The sequence below is a fragment of the Herpailurus yagouaroundi genome, unplaced genomic scaffold, assembly GCF_014898765.1.
Source record: "Herpailurus yagouaroundi ecotype Mexico unplaced genomic scaffold, PumYag 28, whole genome shotgun sequence".
In the NCBI taxonomy this organism is placed as follows: Eukaryota; Metazoa; Chordata; class Mammalia; order Carnivora; family Felidae; genus Herpailurus; species Herpailurus yagouaroundi.
Window position 1 is genome coordinate 41,793,151 of NW_024412376.1, and position 21,184 is coordinate 41,814,334.

The following is a 21,184-nucleotide window of genomic DNA, read 5'->3' on the forward strand; positions in this document are numbered from 1 at the left end:
GGCGCGTGCCCATCCCTTTTTTCGGCTCCCCCACTTGGGATGACTTCCCGCGGGCTCCCGGATGCAGAGAACTCGACCTGGGCAAGGAAGGGGAGACTTAGTTGCAGTCTATAATCCCCGCTCTGCCAGCGACTGCACGCAGAGGTCTGGCCTGCTAGGGGAAACGATGGACTCCTTGATCTCACTTATCCTGGGAGCGACCCTGAGCTGTGAAAGTTTCTCGCACGCAGGGCTCGCTTTTCCTTATTCCCATTCCCCATCTGCAGTAAAAATGCGTGCTGAATCTCCGCTTTAATTGAAAGCTTTACATGAGCAGGGGTTTACATGAGTAAAAAAAAAAAAAAAAAAAAAGCTTTACATGAGTTTGGGGGCCGAGAGCTCCTATTACACCATGCTGCGTATCCACACTGAACCACTTGGAGGGAGGGAGAGGGGTGGCTAAACCACTGAAAAGTTGTCTCTTGTATTCAGCAGATTAAATTTGCTTGGGTAGGTGGAGATGATCTTAATTGTTCTAAAAATAACCGACGAAAACAAATGCCAGGTTTCACGAGGTGCGGGGGTGACGATCAAATGAGAATTTGTGTCAGCACACATGGGAAAGTATTTTGTGTTCTCTGGCAGAACTCGGATGTGTCTCCCAAAAAGTTAAGATATTTTAAGTTCCTGAAATGTATTTCCAAAAGAAATCAATTGTTCATTACGGTAACTTTTTATAATGGCAACTTACAATTTATTAAGCAATTATGTGCGAGGCACACACCAGGAACTCTGCGCACATTTTTTGCAAGCTCACAACACATGTTTACATATATGGGTTTACTAAAGATGTTGCTATCCACAAAGAAACTTCAAAGCGATTCTCTAAAACTTTCAGACTCAGCTCTAGGTAATTAAGAATCTGTTTGGACAGCATGTTGTAGGAGCCTAACCCTCAGGAAGAAGTTAAATAAGCCTCCTACTCAATGAGCTCTTTTGTTACAAAATAGCACCTCCAGCGTGGGGCTAACCCTCAGAAAAACAGATAAACATTATTACTTTAATGTCCATCCTCCAGAGAGTTCCAGATGTTTTACAAATAACGTTTAGGCATTGAAAGCTTCAGTTCCTACTAAAATCAGCAGGGGGCTGGATTCTTCAGAGAAGAGAATAAAAGAGGCAAATAGAAGGGGAAAGAGGCAAGAATAAAAGGGATGTAAACAAACAGTGAGGACCTGGCAAAACAAGACAAATTGACAGGCACTCAATCCTCTAGGCCATGGGGTGCCTGGGTGGCTCCCTTAAGCATCCGAATCTTGATTTCAGCTCAGGTTATGATCTCACAGTTCGTGAGTTTGAGTTGTGGAGCCTGCTTGGGATTCTCTTTCTGCCCCTTCCTGGCTTGCATTCTCTCTCACTCTCAAAACAAATAAAAATAAATATATATTTTTTTAATTCCTCTGGGCAAAACCCTAAACCTATCCTCATAAAGAGGGGCTGCTGATACTCCTCAATGCATTAAACATAAATTTAACATGTGAGCCAGCAATTGCACTCCCTAGGTATGTACCCAAAAGAAATGAAAGCATGTTTGCACAAATAAATACTTGTTCATAGTAGCATTGTTCATAATAACCAAAAAGTGGAATCAGCGCTAATGTCCATCAACTGATGAATGGGTTGATAAACACAATGTGTGTATCCATACAGTGGAATATTAATCTACTAATGGAATATTAATAGAGAAAGATTAAGGACTGATGCATGCTACAACACAATGAACCTCTTCAAAACATAATGCTAAGTGAAAGAAGCCAGTCACAAAAAGCCACATATATTATTCAACTCATGTGAAATGTCCAGAACAGGGAAATCCATAAGAGACAAAGTAGATTAGTTATTGCCAGAGGCTGGATGGTGGGGTGGGGGTAGAATAAGGGTTTCCTTTGGGGATGATGAAAATAATTTAAACTTAGATTTTGGTAATGATTGTACAACTCTGTAACTCTACTAAAAATCATTAAATTGTATACTTTAAATGGGTGAAGTTTTTTTGGTATGTGAAATACCTCAACTATAAAGTTTAAAAAGGAGGGTGGGGTGAGGGCTGCTCCAGGAGTGCCTCTTCTTCCTTACCACTTTCTACTTCCAGCCACAAAAACTCTGGTTCAATGTGGCCAGATATTTAGATATTTTGGAACAAAACAATTATACAATTATACAATTGTTTAAAACAATTATACAACATCATGAAAATACTGTTACTTGTGTCTTTACACATACACACACACATACACACACATACACACACACAGTCCCCAAAACAATTTAAACAGCAGGTGAATATAAATCTTAATTCAACATTAAAAAAAAATTTTTTTTTTAAAAAGGGGGCGCCTGGATGGCTCAGTTGGTTAAGTGTCCGACTTCGGGTCAGGTCATGATCTCATGGTTCATGGGTTCGAGCCCCACACCAGGCTCTGTGCAGACAGCTCAGAGCCTGGAGCCTGTTTCAGATCCTGTGTCTCCCTCTCTCTGTGCCCCTCTCCCACTCACACCCCCTCTCTCTCCCTCAGGAATAAATAAACATTAAAAACGTTTTTTTAAATCTTAATTCAATACTAAATAGCTCTACCAATGATCACCAAGAGCGGAAGGCCCTAATTAGTTTTATTCAGTTACACCTTGTACCTGGCCTGGTAGAAATGATCAGTAACTGTGGAATGAATGAGAAGTATGGCCAAGTAAGGGAAACCCTTATGGTACAATGGTACCATTTCTCCTAAAGAAATTTAGGAGCTCCAGGGCACCTGGGTGGCTTAGTCAAGTGTCCGACTTTGGCTCAGGTCATGATCTCGAGGTCTGTGAGTTCAGGCCCCACGTCAGGCTCTGTGCTGACAGCTCAGAGCCTGGAGCTCGCTTCACATTGTGTGTCTCCCTCTCTCTCTGCCCCTCCCCCGCCTCAAAAATAAAAATAAACATTAAAAAAAAAGAAATTTAGGAGCTCCTAGTCAGCTTCCCTACTTAGTAGTTGTACCAGCTTGGCAAAGGAAAATCTCTAAATCTCAGGCTTACCATCCATGGCATGGAGACAATGATGCTGCAAGTGCAAGTTGGTTGAGAAAACTTAATAAAATTTTTGTTAATAGTAATTTTTGTTGTTGTAAAGCACCTGCTGAAAGCAAGAATGCTGATGGTCAGGAGGAGGCAGAGATGAAGATTACATTCCACCAGTATGTGAAAAATGGGGGAGGGGGGGCAGGGAAAACTGTCCTCCTAAAATCATAGCATTAAACCATGTAAGACAGAATTCAAGGAAAGTGATCACAAAAGCAGATGCTCCAGAGTTCCTAGGCCCCATTTTTGTTCATTAATCAATTCATTCTTCCCACAAATATCTGTGAAGTTTCTATATGTATTACGAACCATGCTAGGTGTTGGTGATACAGCAGAATACAAAACAGTGTCTATCCTCACTGTGCTTTTGTTCTCTAGAGGGAAATTGTCATGGTACCAAACAACAGCAACAACACAACAAAACAAAACACAAAACCACACATACATATATATCTAATTTAAAATTAAAGTGCCATACAGTTAGAGTAAAGGATGTGTGAGAGATTCTAATCGAGAGCCTGATATAAATCAGGAGTAAGGTCAGGAAGACAATGACTTCTGGTCATTTAATCAGTGACCAGAAGAATCAGTACGAGTTAACCATTAAGCAGGGGGCTTTGAGAACAGAGTAGTCCAGGCAGAGAACCAGCCTCTGCTAACCTCTAGAATGAGAAAGAGTTGTACATTCAAGAGACTAAAAGAGGTTAGGCAGCTGAAACATAGTCGTTGAGAGATACTGGCTCAGGCCAACACAGGTGGTGGAGGATAGGCAGGGGCCACACCACACAGAGCCTCATAGGCCATATGAGGATTTTGGATTGTACCATAATGCTATTGGGAGCCTTTGAAGAGTTTTCAGCATGATGATAATGTGATCTGGTTTGTGTTTTCTCTATAGCTCCTGTGTGGAGTCCAGAGGGAAGGCTTTTGGAGTTGTCTGGGCAAGAAATGGCATAGCTTCACCCTCTAAGTAACAGTGCAGAAATGAGGAGAGTGTCAAAGATGGCCCCCAGGCTCCTGTCATGATAGGGTAGATGGGTGGAGATGAACTTTACTGAACATTTCACTGAAAGGAAAACAGGGGATAAGAAGTTGATGTGTTGACTGGGATGGACAAGATCAATTTCAGCTTCAGACTCATTAAGCTCTAGGTGCCTAGGAGACATTCAACTCTGTGTGTCAGGTAAGCATTTTTAGGCTTTGCTCAGTGCCTGGATTAGATAAGGATTTGAAACAATGCAAATTGGTCAGGTTCTAGTCTAGATAAAATAGAGGTTAATACAGATGAAACCTTCCCTTTATGTAGGTTCCTCTACATACCATGTTGTCTTTCCCTGATGAGTAGCAAAGTTGCCACCTATAAAGTTCAAATAAGGGTTCTACTCTATTCTTTGGATATGTTTCAGGGTGAGTCAGTTAAAATTAGGTCCAGACACATTATAACAGAAAATCCAAAATAACAGTAGTTTAGACCACAAGGAATTTATTTCTCTCTCACGTAAAAGAAGTCCAGAAGTAAATAGCCTGACGTGATTCCAGGGTCCCCAGGGAAGCATTGGGTTCCAATCCGTTTCACTTCATAACACAAGGTGGCTCCTACAGCTCCCTCTGTGAAGGAAGGGAAAGGATAAGAGTGCCTCCCCCCAAACTGAGTCAGCACTGTTTTCAGCCTTCCTGCAGGTCTTAGACATTTTTGGTTTTTGTATCATTAGCCAGAACCTAGTCACATGGCCACACTTCCCTGCAAGAGAAAAATATGGTCTTTTTAAAAAATGTTTATTTATTTTTGAAGGTGTGGGGTAGGGGCAGAGAGAGAGGGAGACGGAGTATCCAAAGGGAGCTCTGTGCTGCAAGCAGAGAGCCTGATGTGGGGCTCGAACTCACAAGCCATGAGGTTTTTACCTGAGCCGAAGACGGAGGCTTAACCAACTGAGCCACCAGGCACTCCAAAAACGCGTGTTGAAAGAAATCGTATTTTCTTACAAAGAGAAAAAGGACAATAGATTTTGAGCAGGAACCTAGCAGTCTGTGCTGCAGGCTGACACCTATATGAGTGAGGTACATAAATTATTGCTATGGCGAAACATAAATGATATAATGAGAGGAAATATAAGATAAATCTTTGGGTGTCTTCCAAACTGTATTAGGCTGTTTTCTCTCACAAGTATGGGGGGAGGTGCCAAAATAGTATAAACAAGAAATTATTGGACCATATCACTAAAATCCTCCCTGAAGAGCGGGGACAGGCTTCTGTAGATTTATCACCACTCCAGCTCATTTGTCTGTGATTTTCTCAGCTCTGCCCCAGCTGAGTATTGACTTCAGCCCTTTGGAAGTTTCCTTTGTGAGAATCAAATGGCTTCACCGTTTCCAGATTTACCTAAAAACAATGCCACTTTCTACACTGGAAAGATGCCCCCGTATCACAACTACTTCAATCTGAACATCAAGCCTGTTTAGAGGACTGCCATGCCCTATCTCAGTTAAACCTGGAGGCTTTCCCTCAACTGGTCATTGAGGCAGAGGTGGGGGTAGTGCCAAATAGCTTGGGCCACCCAAGTGGAGCCACTCTTTGTGCTGGGGGTGACCAACACAGGTGGCCAGCATCTAGTCCATCAGGGGCTGGAATGAAAAAGGCAGAGGGAGGTGAATTCTCTCTCTCTCTCTCTCTCTCTCTCTCTCTCTCTCTGAGTTGGGACGTCCATCTTCTCCTACCGTCAGACATTGGTGCTCCTGGGTCTCTCCCCTTCAGACTCGGACTGGGACTTACACCACTGGCTTTCTGGGTCTTCAGCTTGCAAATGCCAGATCATAGGACTTCTTGGGAGTGTATATAGAGACGCTTTGAGCTCAAGGTGGGTTGAGCCACTAAGATTCGAGGATGCTACACAACAGGTTTGTCAACTAGTAACCTATAAAATATAATGGTGATGGTTGAACAACAATGTGATTATACTTAACCCTGCTAAACTGTATGCTTAAAATGGCTAAAATGGTAGCTTTTATGTTATATGTATTTACCACAATAAAAATAATACATCTATTTATACCACAGTAAACATATGTTTTTATACACCCCATTGGTTGGTTCTGTTTCTATGGGAAGCTCTAATACACTCTGTGTCTTCCAGGAGTGCAGTGGGTACATGTATGTGCTGTGGAGAAACTATTACTCATGCCTCCAATGTTTACGAAGCACTCACTATATACCAGGGAGGACCCTAGAACTAAGAAGACAGTAGTGAACAAAACAAGCACTTCTGTGCAAGTGAACACTTTGTGCCTTCATGAATTAATAGTCTCCAGTCAGAGAGAAAGAATATATCGAATAATTACAATATAAATATTAAATGATCACTGATAAGTGCTAGGAAAGAACTGTACATGATGCTATATGTAGTAGGAATGTGGCCTTTTCTGAGATGTTAGTGAGGAATTAACAACTGATCCAGATCTGAAGGATGAGGAGTTCAATGGGTTCAGGTAACGTGGATATGATCTAAAGTGGGAAAAAACATGCCCAGTGAAAGCTTTGTCAAAGAGCTAGTTCAAGAAACTGAAAAAGGCCATGTGGCTGGAGCACTATGGGAAGGGATACAGTCCTTGAAGAGGGAGCGAGTGCCCATCCATCTGCATCTGCACCAGGCTTAGCTTCTTTCCCCCAGAACATTGAGCATGGGTTTAGAACCCCTCCAGGCTTTCCTGATTGTTCTTAGAGGATGCTCACCTTTTCCAGCACTTTGAGACATAACTTGCGGGGCGCCTGGGTGGCGCAGTCGGTTAAGCGTCCGACTTCAGCCAGGTCACGATCTCGCGGTCCGTGAGTTCGAGCCCCGCGTCGGGCTCTGGGCTGATGGCTCAGAGCCTGGAGCCTGTTTCCGATTCTGTGTCTCCCTCTCTCTCTGCTCCTCCCCCGTTCATGCTCTGTCTCTCTCTGTCCCAAAAATAAATAAACGTTGAAAAAAAAATTAAAAAAAAAAGAGACATAACTTGGAAGAAATTGGGACCCCAAGAAAATACTAGAACTATTCCACTTACCTAATGTTATTCAGCAAATATTGAGTACCTGGAAAGAGCAAGGCACTGTGGAAACTTCTGCAAGGAATGCCAAGGTGAGACAGTTCCTAATCTCGAGGCATCTACAGTCTGGTGTACTCCAGCCATGGGGAATAAGCGACAGAGGGACGATGATAACACAAAGCACATTGCTGCTTAATCCAGCCAGCCTGGCCGCCTGGCTAAGAAGCAGACATCCCCAGTGAACTGGGGTAGGGAAATGGGGAATGGGTGTGACAGGGAAGGAAGGCGGGATTTTCCAATTCTCTCACATTTAAATGAAAATCCTCTGAAGAAATCTAGGACTCTTCTCAAGTTTGGAGTTAGGAGAACCTGGCTCATGAAGATGTGGGTCAAGTGGAGCACCCTGTCATAGTGAAATGACTCCTTTTCCTGCCCCCAGGTTTGGAGAGACTTCGCATGGAGAAGAGGGGGCTAGGTATATCGTATTATGTATGCTGACTTATATCAGTAGGCACTCCCCACTGCCCACAGATCCCTAAGGCAAACGCTGCCCTCCTTTCTGTAGTATGTGAATCAATTGGCCACAGCAGAGACCTTGCACTTCATTTTATCCAGATAGCAATATATATAAAAAATGTCAGAAGGAAAGAGGAGAGCTCTAAACAGTATGCTTTTCCCAGCACCACAAATGCCCCTGATATGACCCAGAGAGAGGTTTCCACAGGGTGACCTTCAAACGGGCAATTATCCAGTTCTAGCTAGGCCAATCTAGAAGGCACTGGAAAGCCAATCTAGAATGATTAGAGGCATACCCTCAGAGTTCATTGGCACTTCAGTAAAATAGAAAATGAAAAAAGTTTAAATACTCACTGTTATCTTTTGACCCAATATTTCCAGACCTAATAATTTGCCCTAAATATATATATATATTATTATTATTATTAATTATATATTTATAAACATATGTATATATTTTAATGTATATGCTTAGGGCTATTTATTGCAGGGAGGAAAGAAGGGCAAAAAAGGAAGCAATCTAACAATTGGAAAATAGTAAAATAAATCAGCACATACCAACTCAACATATTCATAAGTGCTCAGGCTTTGACGCCATTAAAATAATCACTCTTGGGGGTGCCTAGGTGGCTCAGTTGGTTAATGCACCCAGCTCTTGATTTTGGTTCAGGTCATGATCTCACAGTTTGTGGGTTCAAGTCCCACATCTGGCTCTGTGCTGATGGTGCAGAGCCTGTTTGGGATTCTCTGTCTCCCTCTCTCTTTACCCTTCCCCCACTTGCACTCTGTCTCTCTCTCTTTTTCTCCCTCAAATAAAGTTTTTTTTTTTTAATATGATCACTTTTTTTGCTGTAGTGGTAGATACTGGGATCTTTGGATGCTGAGCCTTTATTCTCAGCACCTGAGAATAAGCACCCTGACTTTCACCTGAGTAATTATTTTCCCACATAGCACATAGTCTTGGTAAAATTCATGGGCCTAGCTCATACTAGGGAATCCAAAGAGATCCCTGGAGCCTCCTGCTAATCCTTCCTCTTAAGCCTGCCATTGCCAAGGGCAGGGTACATGCCCTACGCTCAGCCAACCAGACTCTTTTTCCCAGGACTTTGAAGCATAGTAAAAAACTGACAGAAAAAACAAAGTTCATCTGTTCCAGCCACGACTGTCAAGAGACCTGCTGCCTGGCAGTCTACCCAGCTACTCATTCCAAGGCTGGTTTTCAGGTTTCCTTTAGCATCCCACATACTTCAAATGAAATGCCTTTTTGCTTAAGTTGCCAGAATCAGGGTTTTCCCCCTTGCACTCAAAGATTAATTAATACCTAGACTGATTAAATAATACTAGACCCAGTGCCTGCTAGATTGGCCTATCTAGAACTGGATAATTGGCAGTGGACCTTCATGGAAATTGTGGGGCATATTTGGAATTAGTTATTTGGTGAAGATAAAACAAAAAACAGTAACACCCTCCTCCTTTATGTTCTGAGAGAAAATCTAGCAGCCCATGGCACACACTGGACAAACAAGCCATTAGGTTATCAACTTTGATCACTTAGCTCTAAGTCACATGACCTTAAGTCCTCTCTGATGGTTTTATGTGCCAACCTGACTGGGCTAAGGGATGCCCAGAGAGCTGGTTAAACATTACTTCAGGATGTGTTCATGAGGGTATTGGAAGAGATTAGTATTTGATTCAGTAGACTGAGTGAATAGATCTACCCTCACCAACATGAGCAGGCATCATCCAATCCAATTCATGGAGAGCCCAATTACAACAAAAAGGCAAAGGAGGGGCAAATTCCCTGTCTCTCTTCTTCAATTGAGACATCCATCTTTTCCTGCCCTCAGGCGTTGGACATCAGCCACTGGGGCTTCTGATTCTCGGGGCTTCAAACTCCAGGGCTTACACCAACAGCCCTCACCCTGGTTCTCAGACTGAATTACACACCACCAGTTTTCCTGATTCACCAGCTTGTAGATGACAGACTGGGGGACTTCTCAGTCCCCATAACCACACAAGCCAATTTCTACAATAAATCTCCTCATCTATATCTGTACATATTTTGTACATATTCTGTTGGTTCCGTTCCTCTGTGGAACCCTATTATCTCCCCCTTTGACTGTAACTGGCCTGCTTTACACCTTTGGAATCCTCTCCCTTTTACAATTTTCCCCTGAATGTGTCTTTTTTTTTTTTTTTTTACTTTTTTTTTGAGAGAAAGCAAGAGAGAGAAAGAGAGAGAGAGAGAGAGAGAGAGAGAGAGAGAGAGAGAATGCATGTGAGCAGGGGAGGGGCAGAGGGAGAGGGAGAGAGAGAATCTCAAGCAGACTCCACGTAAAGCTCCATGCGGCACTCCATCTCACAACTGTGAGATCATGACCTGAGCTGAAATCAAGAGTCAGACGCTCAACTTACTGAGCCACCTCAGTGCCCCAGATGTGTCATTTTTAAATGGAGTTTTACTATAAATAATTGCATTGAAAAGATTTTTTAAAAAACTAAGCCAAGATGGATTCCTGGACCTCTACCCTGTATTTAGTCTCCAGCCATGGTCTCATCTAGTAGTACATGAGACACATAAGCAGTGAACAGAGTTCTTACTTTGACAAGTAGAAAACCTGAAAGGTGACTAAGGATAACGTACCTCTCTTTTACTGACCTTTCCAGAAGCAGTGTAACCAACACACTTTCAAGAACCACATAAAGGGCACCTGTGGGTACAATGAAACCCCCCAGGAATATGATCAGGTGGGGACAGTTACTCCTTCCAGTGACCATAGGAGAGTGGTTTTACACTGCTACTCTTGCTGGCTATTTGATGTGTCAGTAGAATGGCCCATGCAGTAACCTGCAAGATGAGTGAAGTTGTCTGGCTATAGGAGTCAATATGAAGCATAAACACTTACAGGTTGAGTGTAAGGTATAAAAGAAAATGAGGGTGAGTAGAGCTACTATCGAACATAGAGTAATCCAAACTCCACACCTACAGTCATTTGTCCTTTATTGTGCTGTACAAATGTATGACTATGTAAGTACTTTACTGATTGGTAACTGTTTTTTTTGTACAAAAGATAACTTTTGGCAGGAATGAGCTGAAAGAAAGAATGCATGTTTAATGAGAAATCAAGTACTAATTTCCCATTTCTTAAAAAAGTTGCTGGGGCGCCTGGGTGGCGCAGTCGGTTAAGCGTCCGACTTCAGCCAGGTCACGATCTCGTGGTCCGTGAGTTCGAGCCCCGCGTCGGGCTCTGGGCTGATGGCTCAGAGCCTGGAGCTTGTTTCCGATTCTGTGTCTCCCTCTCTCTCTGCCCCTCCCCCGTTCATGCTCTGTCTCTCTCTGTCCCAAAAATAAATAAACGTTGAAAAAAAAATAAAAAAAAAAAAAGTTGCTAATGAACTTGTCAAGTGTTGGTCAATATTTATCTTCCTCCATGGTGCGTCCACAATGACATGCCTAACCACATGAAAACCAGAGGGCCCAGTGCTACTAAAAAGTTCAGCATGTACTTCAAAAGTTATAATTTGTTGGGGCACCTGGGTGGCTCAGTCTGTTAGGCGTCTGACTCTTGGTTTCGGCTCAGGTCATGATCTCACAGTTTCATGGGTTCAAGCCTGGCATCAGGGTCTGCGCTGACAGGGCAGAGCCTGCTTGAGATGCTCTCTTTCCCTCTCACCCTCTGTCTCTACCCCTCCCCCATTCATACTGTCTCTCTCTCTCTCTCAAAATAAATATATAAACTCAATTTTTTTATTTAGAATTTATGAAGAAAACTGGGCCCAAAGATGGCAATTTAACATGTCAGCCACAGCAGTGTTTATATATTACTCTGTGATATGTGACTTGTCACTTAGATCATATTACTATTCTTCTAAATTAACTGTTTTCACTTATTCCAGGATTTCTTGTGGCACTACATAAAGTAAAACGTTAACGTGTGGGCTTCACTAATAGGAAAAAAATGCAAATGGTTAAATGAGGCCAATTTTGTATCAGGGAGGGTACAGATGAAGATGTAGAGACCACATACCCAGTTCTCCTCTCTTTCAGATAACAAGGAAGGAATGTACGTGTCCCCTTCCACCGTGTTACCAGGTCTAACAAAGTTCTTACAAGTGGCATGTGCCATTTCCAGACTGAAGCATTTGATTGCTGGTTCAAGGCTCTACAGCACTTCCTTGCCCTGCCTTGGTAACCTTGAAGGCCTCATGTTCCAAACTCTGAAGCCATGACATGATTGGGTCTCCCTTAGCCTGAGCCTCTGAAAGACTGAGAAGCAAGTACACTCACTGGCCGGTGTAGACTATGAAACTTGAGTGAGAACTGAATCTGTTAGCCATAGGATTTGGGGGTTATGTGTTACCATGGTACAGCCTGTCCTATTCTAACTAATACAGAAGAATTCTAAGATATTAGGAAGGGGGAAGAGTATTGCTGATGGGATTTAATAACATAAAGCAAGAGAATGGTAATATACTTTTTAACGCTTATTTTTGAGAGAGAGAGAGAGAGAGAGAGAGAGAGACAATATGAGCAGGGGAGGGGCAGATAGAGACAGAGAGAGGGGAGAGAGAGATGCAGAATCCGAAGCAGCTCCAGGCTCTGAGCTGTCAGCACAGAGCCCAATGCAGGGCTCAAACTCACAAACAGATCATGACCTGAGCTGAAGTCAGAAGCTTAACTGACTGAGCCCACCCATGCACCTGGTAATATATTTTAATATATATTTTTAAGTTTTTGTTTAACAGGTTTGGTATCTGTTTGGGATGATGAAAAGTTCTGGAAATAGTGGTGATGGTTGCATGTTACAAATATATTTAATGCTCCTGAATTGTGTACTTAAAAGTGGTTAAAATGGTAGGGGTGTTCGGGGGTTCAGTCAGTTAAACCTCCAACTCTTGATTCAGCTCAGGTCATGATCTCACGGTTTGTGGATTCAAGCCCCATGTTGGGGTCTGCACTGACAGCACAGAGCCTGCTTGGGATATCCCTCTCTCCGTCTCTTTCTGCCCCTTCCCACCCCCCCTAAAATAAGGTAAAAACATTAAAAAATCTTTTTAAAAAGTGGTTAAAATGGTGAATTGTATGTTGTATACATTTTACCACAATAAAAAAACGTAAGTATAAAGTTTTTCTACCAAAATCTTCCAGTAATTTTAAGGGTTAGAAAACCAGTCATTCATATATTGTTGTTGAGAATATAAACAGGTATTTCCTTCTGGAGGCAGTTTTGGTGATACTTATTAAAATTTCTTTGAAATGTGATGCCATTGATTCATTTATTCTCCTTGTGGGAATTCAACCTAAAATTAAAAAAAAAAAATAGTGATTTATAAAGTTTTATGCAAAATGATCTTAACCTTAGCATGGTTTTTAAAAGCCAAAAATATGAAATTGTCTAAACTTGACCATGGTGGATTGATTAAACAATTTAGGGTATATTCATACTTTGAGCACTAATTTTAGCTGTCTAAAATTATAGTACAAAAGACTATTTCATGAAAAATATTAGAGAAATACTCCAATATAATGTTAAATGAAAAAGATACAAACACTAGGTCTTAAGTTGAATAATAAGTTCTTAGATGTAAGGTTAGTTTGACAGTGTTGATTCATTTTTAATTTTTTTAAGTTTGAAAATTAAAATTTAAAAATACATTTCTTTATTTTGAGAGAGTCAGAGAGAGCATGAGTGGGGGGTGGGGGGGTAGAAAGCAAGGGACAGAGAGAATCGCAAGCAGGCCCCATGCTGTCAGTACAGAGCCCGAGGCAGGGCTTGAACCCATGAAACTGTGAGATCACTACCCAAGCGGAAACCAAGAGTCAGACACTCAACTGACTGAGCCACCCAGGCACCCCTGACAGCATTGATTCTTAATGAATCTATGCAGACTATGTTTATAAAATTATTTTCTGTGATTGTTAACTGTGGTTACATGATTACAACTACAAGTCCTTTAAATATCTCAGGATACAATTTATCTGGGCATAAAAAAATTCATTAAAAGAATTAAATTTGCTTCTTACCTTCCTTGAATTTATGTTTCCTCCTACCATTATTCTTTTACCCTTTTCATTTGAAGGTAGTTATTGAGAGAAGAATGGAGAAAAAGAGACTTTGGTTAGTTCTGCTTTCTCTGTTATCTTTTAAACATTACATCATTTTCCCCAGAGTCTTTACGGTTTTGTTCTTGCCATGAACATGACCTTAAAAGGGCACTCCCCCCCCCCCCCCCCCCCCCCCCCCCTTTTTTTTCCTTTTTTTTTTTTTTAACTATGTTTCACATGTCTAAGTTCCTTCTGGATTCTGCTTTCCCTGATATCATTAGTCAAGGTTCATGCTGCTCTCTAGTATTTATGTAAATGTACACATCTATCTATCCTTTCATATTTTGGGCTCATAAAGGAATATCTCTGTAGTTACTTGGTGTTTTAAGATCTCCCTTTTTTTCTTCCCTATTCAAATTATTTAAGAAAGTAGTCTTCAACCTGAGTTATAGGAACCCCCAAAAGTTTGTGAATACTTTTCAAGTATTCTTTTTTTTTTTGCAAGTTCTCCTGCCCACCTCCCCTTTCACAGTGACTCTGTTTGCACGGAAGAGGAGAAGGTAGAAAAGCACACTGCAAGTTCATTCATCTGCACACTTGTCCCAAGATGTAAAAATCTCCAGGGTACCAAGGGGACAATTTGAAATATTTTTGTCTGGAAGCCTTCTACAATGATTAACCCAGATGGTGACTATTGTCTTTCCCTGTCTTATGCACATTTCTTTTTTTTTTAACTTGTTTTATTTTTTACTTTTTTAAAATTTACATCCAAATTAGTTAGTATATAGTGCAACAATGATTTCAGGAGTAGATTCCTTAGTGTCCCTTACCCAATTAGCCCATTCCCCCCCCAACCCCTCCAGTAACCCTCAGTTTGTTCTCCATATTTATGAGTCTCTTATGTTTTGTCCCTCTCCCTGTTTTTGTATTATTTTTGTTTTCCCTTCCCTTATGTTCATCTGTTTTGTCTCTTCAAGTCCTCATATGAGTGAAGTCATATGATTTTTGTCTTTCTCTGACTAATTTCACTTAGCATAATACCCTCCAATTCCATCCACGTAGTTGCAAATGGCAAGATTTCATTCTTTTTGATTGCCGAGTAATACTCCATTGTATATATATACCACACCTTCTTTATCCATTCATCCATCGATGGATATTTGGGCTTTTTCCATACTTCGGCTATTGTTGATAGTGCTGCTATAAACATGGGGTGCATGTGTCCCTTCGAAACAGCACACCTGTATCCCTTGGATAAATGCCTAGTAGAGCAATTGCTGGGTCGTAGGGTAGTGCTATTTTTAGTTTTTTGAGGAACCTCCATACTGTTTTCTAGAGTGGCTGCACCAGCTTGCATTCCCACCAACAATGCAAAAGAGATCCTCTTTCTCCGCATCCTTGTCAACATCTGTTGTTGCCTGAATTGTTAATGTTAGCCATTCTGACAGGTGTAAGGTGGTATCTCATTGTGGTTTTGATTTGTATTTCCCTGATGATGAGTGACGTGGAGCATTTTTTCATGTATTGGTTGGCCATCTGGAAGTCTTCTTTGGAGAAGTGTCTATTCATGTCTTTTGCCCATTTCTTCACTGGATTCTTTGTTTTTTGGGTGTTGAGTTTGATAAGTTCCTTATAGATTTTGGATACTAACCCTTTATCTGCTATGTCATTTGCAAATATCTTCTCCCATTCTGTCGGTTGCCTTTTAGTTTTGCTGATTGTTTCCTTTGCTGTGCAGAAGCTTTTTATTTTGATGAGGTTCCAGTAGTTCATTTTTGCTTTTGTTTCCCTTGCCTCCAGAGACTTGTTGAGTGAGAAGTTGCTGCGGCCAAGATCAAAGAGGTTTTTGCTTGCTTTCTCCTCGAGGATTTTGATAGCTTCCTGTCTTACATTGAGGTCTTTCATCCATTTTGAGTTTATTTTTGTGTATGGTATAAGAAAGTGGTCCAGGTTCATTCTTCTTCACGTAGCTGTCCAGTTTTCCAAGCACCACTTGCTGAAGAGACTGTCTTTATTCCATTGGATATTCTTTCCTGCTTTGTTAGAGATTAGTTGGCCAAACGTTTGTGGGTCCATTTCTGGGTTCTCTATTCTGTTCCATTGATCTGAGTGTCTGTTCTTGTGCCAGTACCATACTGCCTTGATGATTACAGCTTTGTAGTATAGCTTGAAGTCTGGGATTGTGATGCCTCCTGCTTTTGTTTTCTTTTTCAAGATCACTTTCACTATTCGGGGTCTTTTCTGGTTCCATACAAATTTTAGGATTATTTGTTCTAGCTCTGTGAAGAATGCTGGTGTTATTTTGATAGGGATTGCATTGAATATGCAGATTGCTTTGGGTAGTATCAACATTTTAACAATATTTGTTATTCCAATCCAGGAACATGGAATCTTTTTCCATTTTTTTTTGTGTCTTCTTCAATTTCTTTCATAAGCTTTCTATAGTTTTCAGTGTATTGCATATTTCTGTTACAGGTGAAGAATAGCCTTAGAAACCCCCCTGTTGAGATATGCTGAATATGGTATAGGGTGAGACGGGTAGGAGTGATGATAATTCCCCTTTATTAACTTGCTTCTCCCATCCTTAAATATAATTAGACAATACATGGTTCTTGAGGAAGAGACTCATGAAAGCAAATAAACACAATGTCTTTAAGAAACATTAAACTCTAAAAATGGCTCTCCTTATCTCCTGTTTGAAAATAAGCTCTTTTTCCTTTTTCAGTGTCTCCTCAGGATTCCTTCTAGAATGTGCTGTCAGCTGAAAAGAAAAGCACCCTTGAACAGATTAGTCATGCTGATTTATTAAAATATAACTGGAATGTATAACTGTGATTTTTGAGACATGATGGATAAAGCCTGTGCAGAAAAAGTTTACATGATTTATTTCAGAATGAGTTTGCATTATTTTAAAAGGGAGTTATAACTTATTTCATAATTTAATATCATAAAATAGTTATTGATTTACTGAGTTAAGCTTTCTGTGCCTCAGATTCCTCTTCTGTAAAATGGGGTTAATAATAGTACCCCTCCATTGAGTTGCTTTGGAGATTAAATGAGTCAACCTATAACCTATGCAAATCACATAGAAGAGTGCCTGGTGCATAGTAAGTGCTTTTCACATCAGAATGCTCTCCTCCCTGGTCCGAACTCTTTTCTTTGTCTGTACTCACTCCCTTGGTAATCTCACCCAGTCTCCTGGCTTCAAATATCTGTATGCCAATGATGCCCAAATTTATATTTCCCATACCTGCTCACTGCAGAACTCTAGACTCATATATTTAATAGCTTATTGGCCATCTCTACTTGGATACCTAATAGACATCCCACTCTCACTCTCTCCTAGCTGAACCCTGTTCTTTCCTCTCCCTCAATCTGCTCCACCTATAGAATTTCCCCTGCCACTTGATGTCAATGTCATCCTTCCAAATGCTCAGTCCTCCAAAACTTGGGAATAAGTCTGCACGCATTTCTTTCTCTCATACTCTACATCCAATTGGTCTTCCTAAAAATATATATATATATATCCAAGAACAAACAGAGGGTTACTGGAGGGGTTGTGGGAGGGGGTATGGGATAAATGGGTAAAGGACATTAAGGAATCTACTCCTGAAATCATTGTTGCACTATATGCTAAATAACTTGGATCTAAAATTAAAAAAATAAAATAAAAATTAAATATATATATATATCCAGAATCTGACCACCATTCACTACCCCTACCACTGAGCCCTGCTGCAAGCTACTCTGATTTGTCTCCTGTATTACTGCTTATAGACTCCTAACTAGGTTTCCTGTATGTATACATACATTGAAACCCATAAATATTATTTTATTCCAAAAAGATTGTAAAAATATGCATCAAACTGTTGGCAACGGCTATCTTAGGGTGGTGATCATTTAAAATATTTGCCTTTTTGTCCAAAAATATTATTTTTGGGAATTTATCTGTAGGAAACAATTAGGATGTGCCTAAAGATTTAAGTTCAAGGATTCTAGTTACAACAGTATGCATAATAGGTAAGAATAGGACATAGCCTAAGTATCTAACAATAGAAAAGTAGGGTTTTTTCCCCAAGTTTTTATTCAAATTCCAGTTAGTTAACATACAGTGTAATATTAGTTTCAGGTGTAGGAGTTAGTGATTCATCACTTACATGCAACAACCAGTGCTCTTCACAGCTGCCCCACTTAATCCCCATCACCCACTTAACCCATCTTTCCCACACACCACCCCTCCAGCAGCCCTCAGTTGGTTCTCCATAGTTAAAAGTCTGCTTTATGGTTTGCCTCTCTCTCTCCTTTTTCCTCCTATGTTCAACTGTTTTGTTTCTTAAATTCCACATATGAATAGGAAAGTAGTTTAATAAATTATGTTGTAGCTAAGTGATAGATTGTCTTACAAGGTTGAATATATTTTTCAAAAAATTAATAACACACCATTAGTGAAAAAAGTAATAAAATAGCAAGTACACAATGAGATTAACTTTGCAAAGTAAAAAAAATGTATATGAAGAGAAGAAAAGGTAGGAAGGATATACACAAAATATTAACAGCAGTCACCATATAGGAAACACACATAGGTGGCCATGGTCTAGAGCTGAAGAGTTGTGAAAAAGGCACTGCTTCTCCATTAGCAAACCTGCTTGGAATTCACAAACTCAGAACAAATGTGCAAATTCTAATCAACACTTCCTGCAATGTTTTGCAGTGTCAGCTTAAACAACCATCTCATTTATAGGCTACGAATGCACTCATAGAGCATATCACATGAATAAAAAGATATTTTAACTCTGAATTTGTTGTCACAAAAAATGATTCTCATACAGCATACTTAGCAAGTAGAAAAAAAAAAATCCCCTAATGCTTTTAGGAATGTAGGCCTTTTAAGTCTTTGCCAGATTAGGATGGGTTAACCTAATTTTTGCAATGACTGATAAGAGTTTCCCAAGAGCTTCTTATCAGTTTTTAACCTGTTTGAAAAAGTAGTTAAAAGAGCAAGAAATAAGTTTGCTTGGCATACTCAGTGACTGACACCCAGTTTTTAACTCATAATTTTTCTTAGTTTTTAACAGTTGAGCTTAAACGTTAGTTCTCAGAATTTTTTGTTTCATGTGTTTCTTGTAACTTACAGAATGAATCAAAAGAAGAAAAATTCTAAATTCACAACTGTCTCTTCTATTCAGGCCTATCATTTTTACCAGAGGATATTAATGTGATTAAGAAGTCTAAGAAGCCTTCTCTCTTTATTTTTTACTTATCTAAAGCATAGATACCATTAGAACTACCAACTCATTTCACTGAAAAGTAAAACCAACAAATAAAAAGCAGAATGCAAAGCTCACAAGCAATGAAATGCTATCAAGACAAGGCTATCAAAATGACCTGCAAATCAAGCTTGAGGTTTTTTTCATGAATCAAATGATCAAATTCAAATACAAAAGGTGTCAGGTATGTAATCACCACATTTCTTTATCACTTACCCATAAGACTGCCCTTAAGAGCCCACATATTTAAAAATGAGAACATGAAATTTTACAGGACTTTGTTGTAAAACTGTACGTGTACTAGAATACTGCCACTTTGCTCTTTTGGAACATAAAACACAATTTACCAAACAATAGTCCCCATAAGAGACGGAAAGATCTGATTATGTGCTTAGGAGAGCTTAAGAGCCTGCCTTTCTTTCTTTCTTTCTTTCTTTCTTTCTTTCTTTCTTTCTTTCTTTCTTTCTATTTTGGTATTCTTTGAGAACAAGCTGAAATTCTCTTGTGTTCTGGAGAGAGAGAGAAAGGCAAAAATTACTAATGTAAAACACGAACTTCTTACCAGTATCAAAACAAAACAAAACAAAGCAAAACAAAACAAATCAACTTTAGGTTTACCTGGAATGAGTGTGTGCAGTAAGAATCCCATTTTGGTCACATCTCTACAGGTGGGCTGTCTTTATAGCTTATGTCTATCAAATTTAAAATCTGAATGTTAATGACATCTAAATTAAAAAACCCCTACACGAGTGTGAACAAAGAGAAAATCATTACTTCTAGATATTTAGTCAAATTTGAGGTAGAATTTCTCCCTGGATTTACACTATGGTTCTCAATTTAGGAATTGTGATGTTTTGGAAAATGTTTCAAGAAAACTATCCTAAGGTGTGAACCTTTGTTGTTTTCTTAGTAGCAGTTAATTTTATTTATTTTTCTTCTTATTTACAAATTCTATTTTTTTTTATTGAGGTATAGTTGACACATAATGTTACATAAGTTTCAGGTGTACAACATATTGGTTCCACAACTCTATGTACTATGCTCCCCATGAGTGCAGCTACCATCTGTCACCATACAAGACTATTAAAATATCACTGACTATATCCCCTATGCTGTACTTCTTATCCCTATGACTTATTCATTCCATAACTGGAAACCTGTACCTCCTAATCCCCCTCACCCATTTTGCCTATCCTACTCTCCTCCCCTCTGGCAATCACCAACTTGTCTCTGTATTTATGGGTCTGTTTCTGCTTTGCTTGTTAATTTGTTTTGTTTTTTAGATTTCACGTATAATGAAATCATATGGTTTGTCTTTCACTGACTTATTTTACTTAGTATCATACCCTCTAGATCCATCCATGTTGTTATGAATATCAAGATTTCAAGACCGAGTAATATTCCATTGTGTATATACCACCTCTTCTTTATTCAACTATTGATGGACAGTTGGGTTGCTCTAATATCTTGACTATTGTAAATAATGCTGAATCAAACATAGGGATGCATGTATCTTTTCAAACTACTGATTTCACTTCTTTGGATAAATACCCATTTGTGGAATTACTGCATCACATGGGAGTTCTATTTTTAATATTTGAGCAACCTCAAATAGAGAACAACCATTGTTCTCTACAATGGTTTCATCAATTTACATTCCCACAAACACTACATGAGGGTTCACTTGCCTCCATATCCTTCCAACACTTGTTATTTTTTTCAGTTAATTAATTCATTCATTTATTCATTCTTTCACTTTTTGATTCTGACAGGTGTAATGTAATATCTCATTGTGGTTTTAACTTTGCATTTACCTGATGATTTATTGATGTTGGGCATCTTTTCACATACCTGTTGGGTATCTGTATGACTTTGGAAAAAGTCTGTTCAGGTCTTCTGCCCATTTTTTAATCAGATTAATTTTGGTTTTGTTGTTGTTGTTGTTGTTGTTGTTGTTTTGGTGTTGAGTTGTATAAGTTTTTTATATATTGTAGATACTAATCCCTTATGGGAGATACCATTTGTGAATATCTTCTCTCATTCAGTAGGTTGCCTTTTCTTTCTTTTTTTAAGTTTGTTTATTTTCAGAGACAGAGAGAGAGAGAGAGAGAGAGAGAGAGAGAGAGAGAGAGAGCGTGAGCATATGAGCGGGGGAGGGGCAGAGAGAGCGGGTGACAGATGATACCAGGCTCTGTGCTGACAGCAGAGAGCCTGATGCAGAGCTCAAACTCATGAACTG

At 39.8% G+C, this 21,184-nt stretch overlaps 1 protein-coding gene and 1 long non-coding RNA gene across 2 annotated transcripts in view; one reads left to right on the forward strand and one right to left on the reverse strand.

Annotated features, from left to right (window-relative positions):
• Window positions 1-21,184, forward strand: part of PRMT9 (protein arginine methyltransferase 9) — a 100,640-nt gene that overhangs the window by 5,854 nt on the left and 73,602 nt on the right. The window lies entirely within an intron of this gene.
• On the reverse strand, window positions 12,729-20,054 carry LOC121028797 (uncharacterized). Its single transcript, XR_005789438.1, has 4 exons — window positions 19,564-20,054; window positions 19,293-19,454; window positions 13,658-13,699; window positions 12,729-12,933 (listed from the first exon to the last, which is right to left on the reverse strand). It is a non-coding gene; the product is annotated as an uncharacterized LOC121028797 (long non-coding RNA).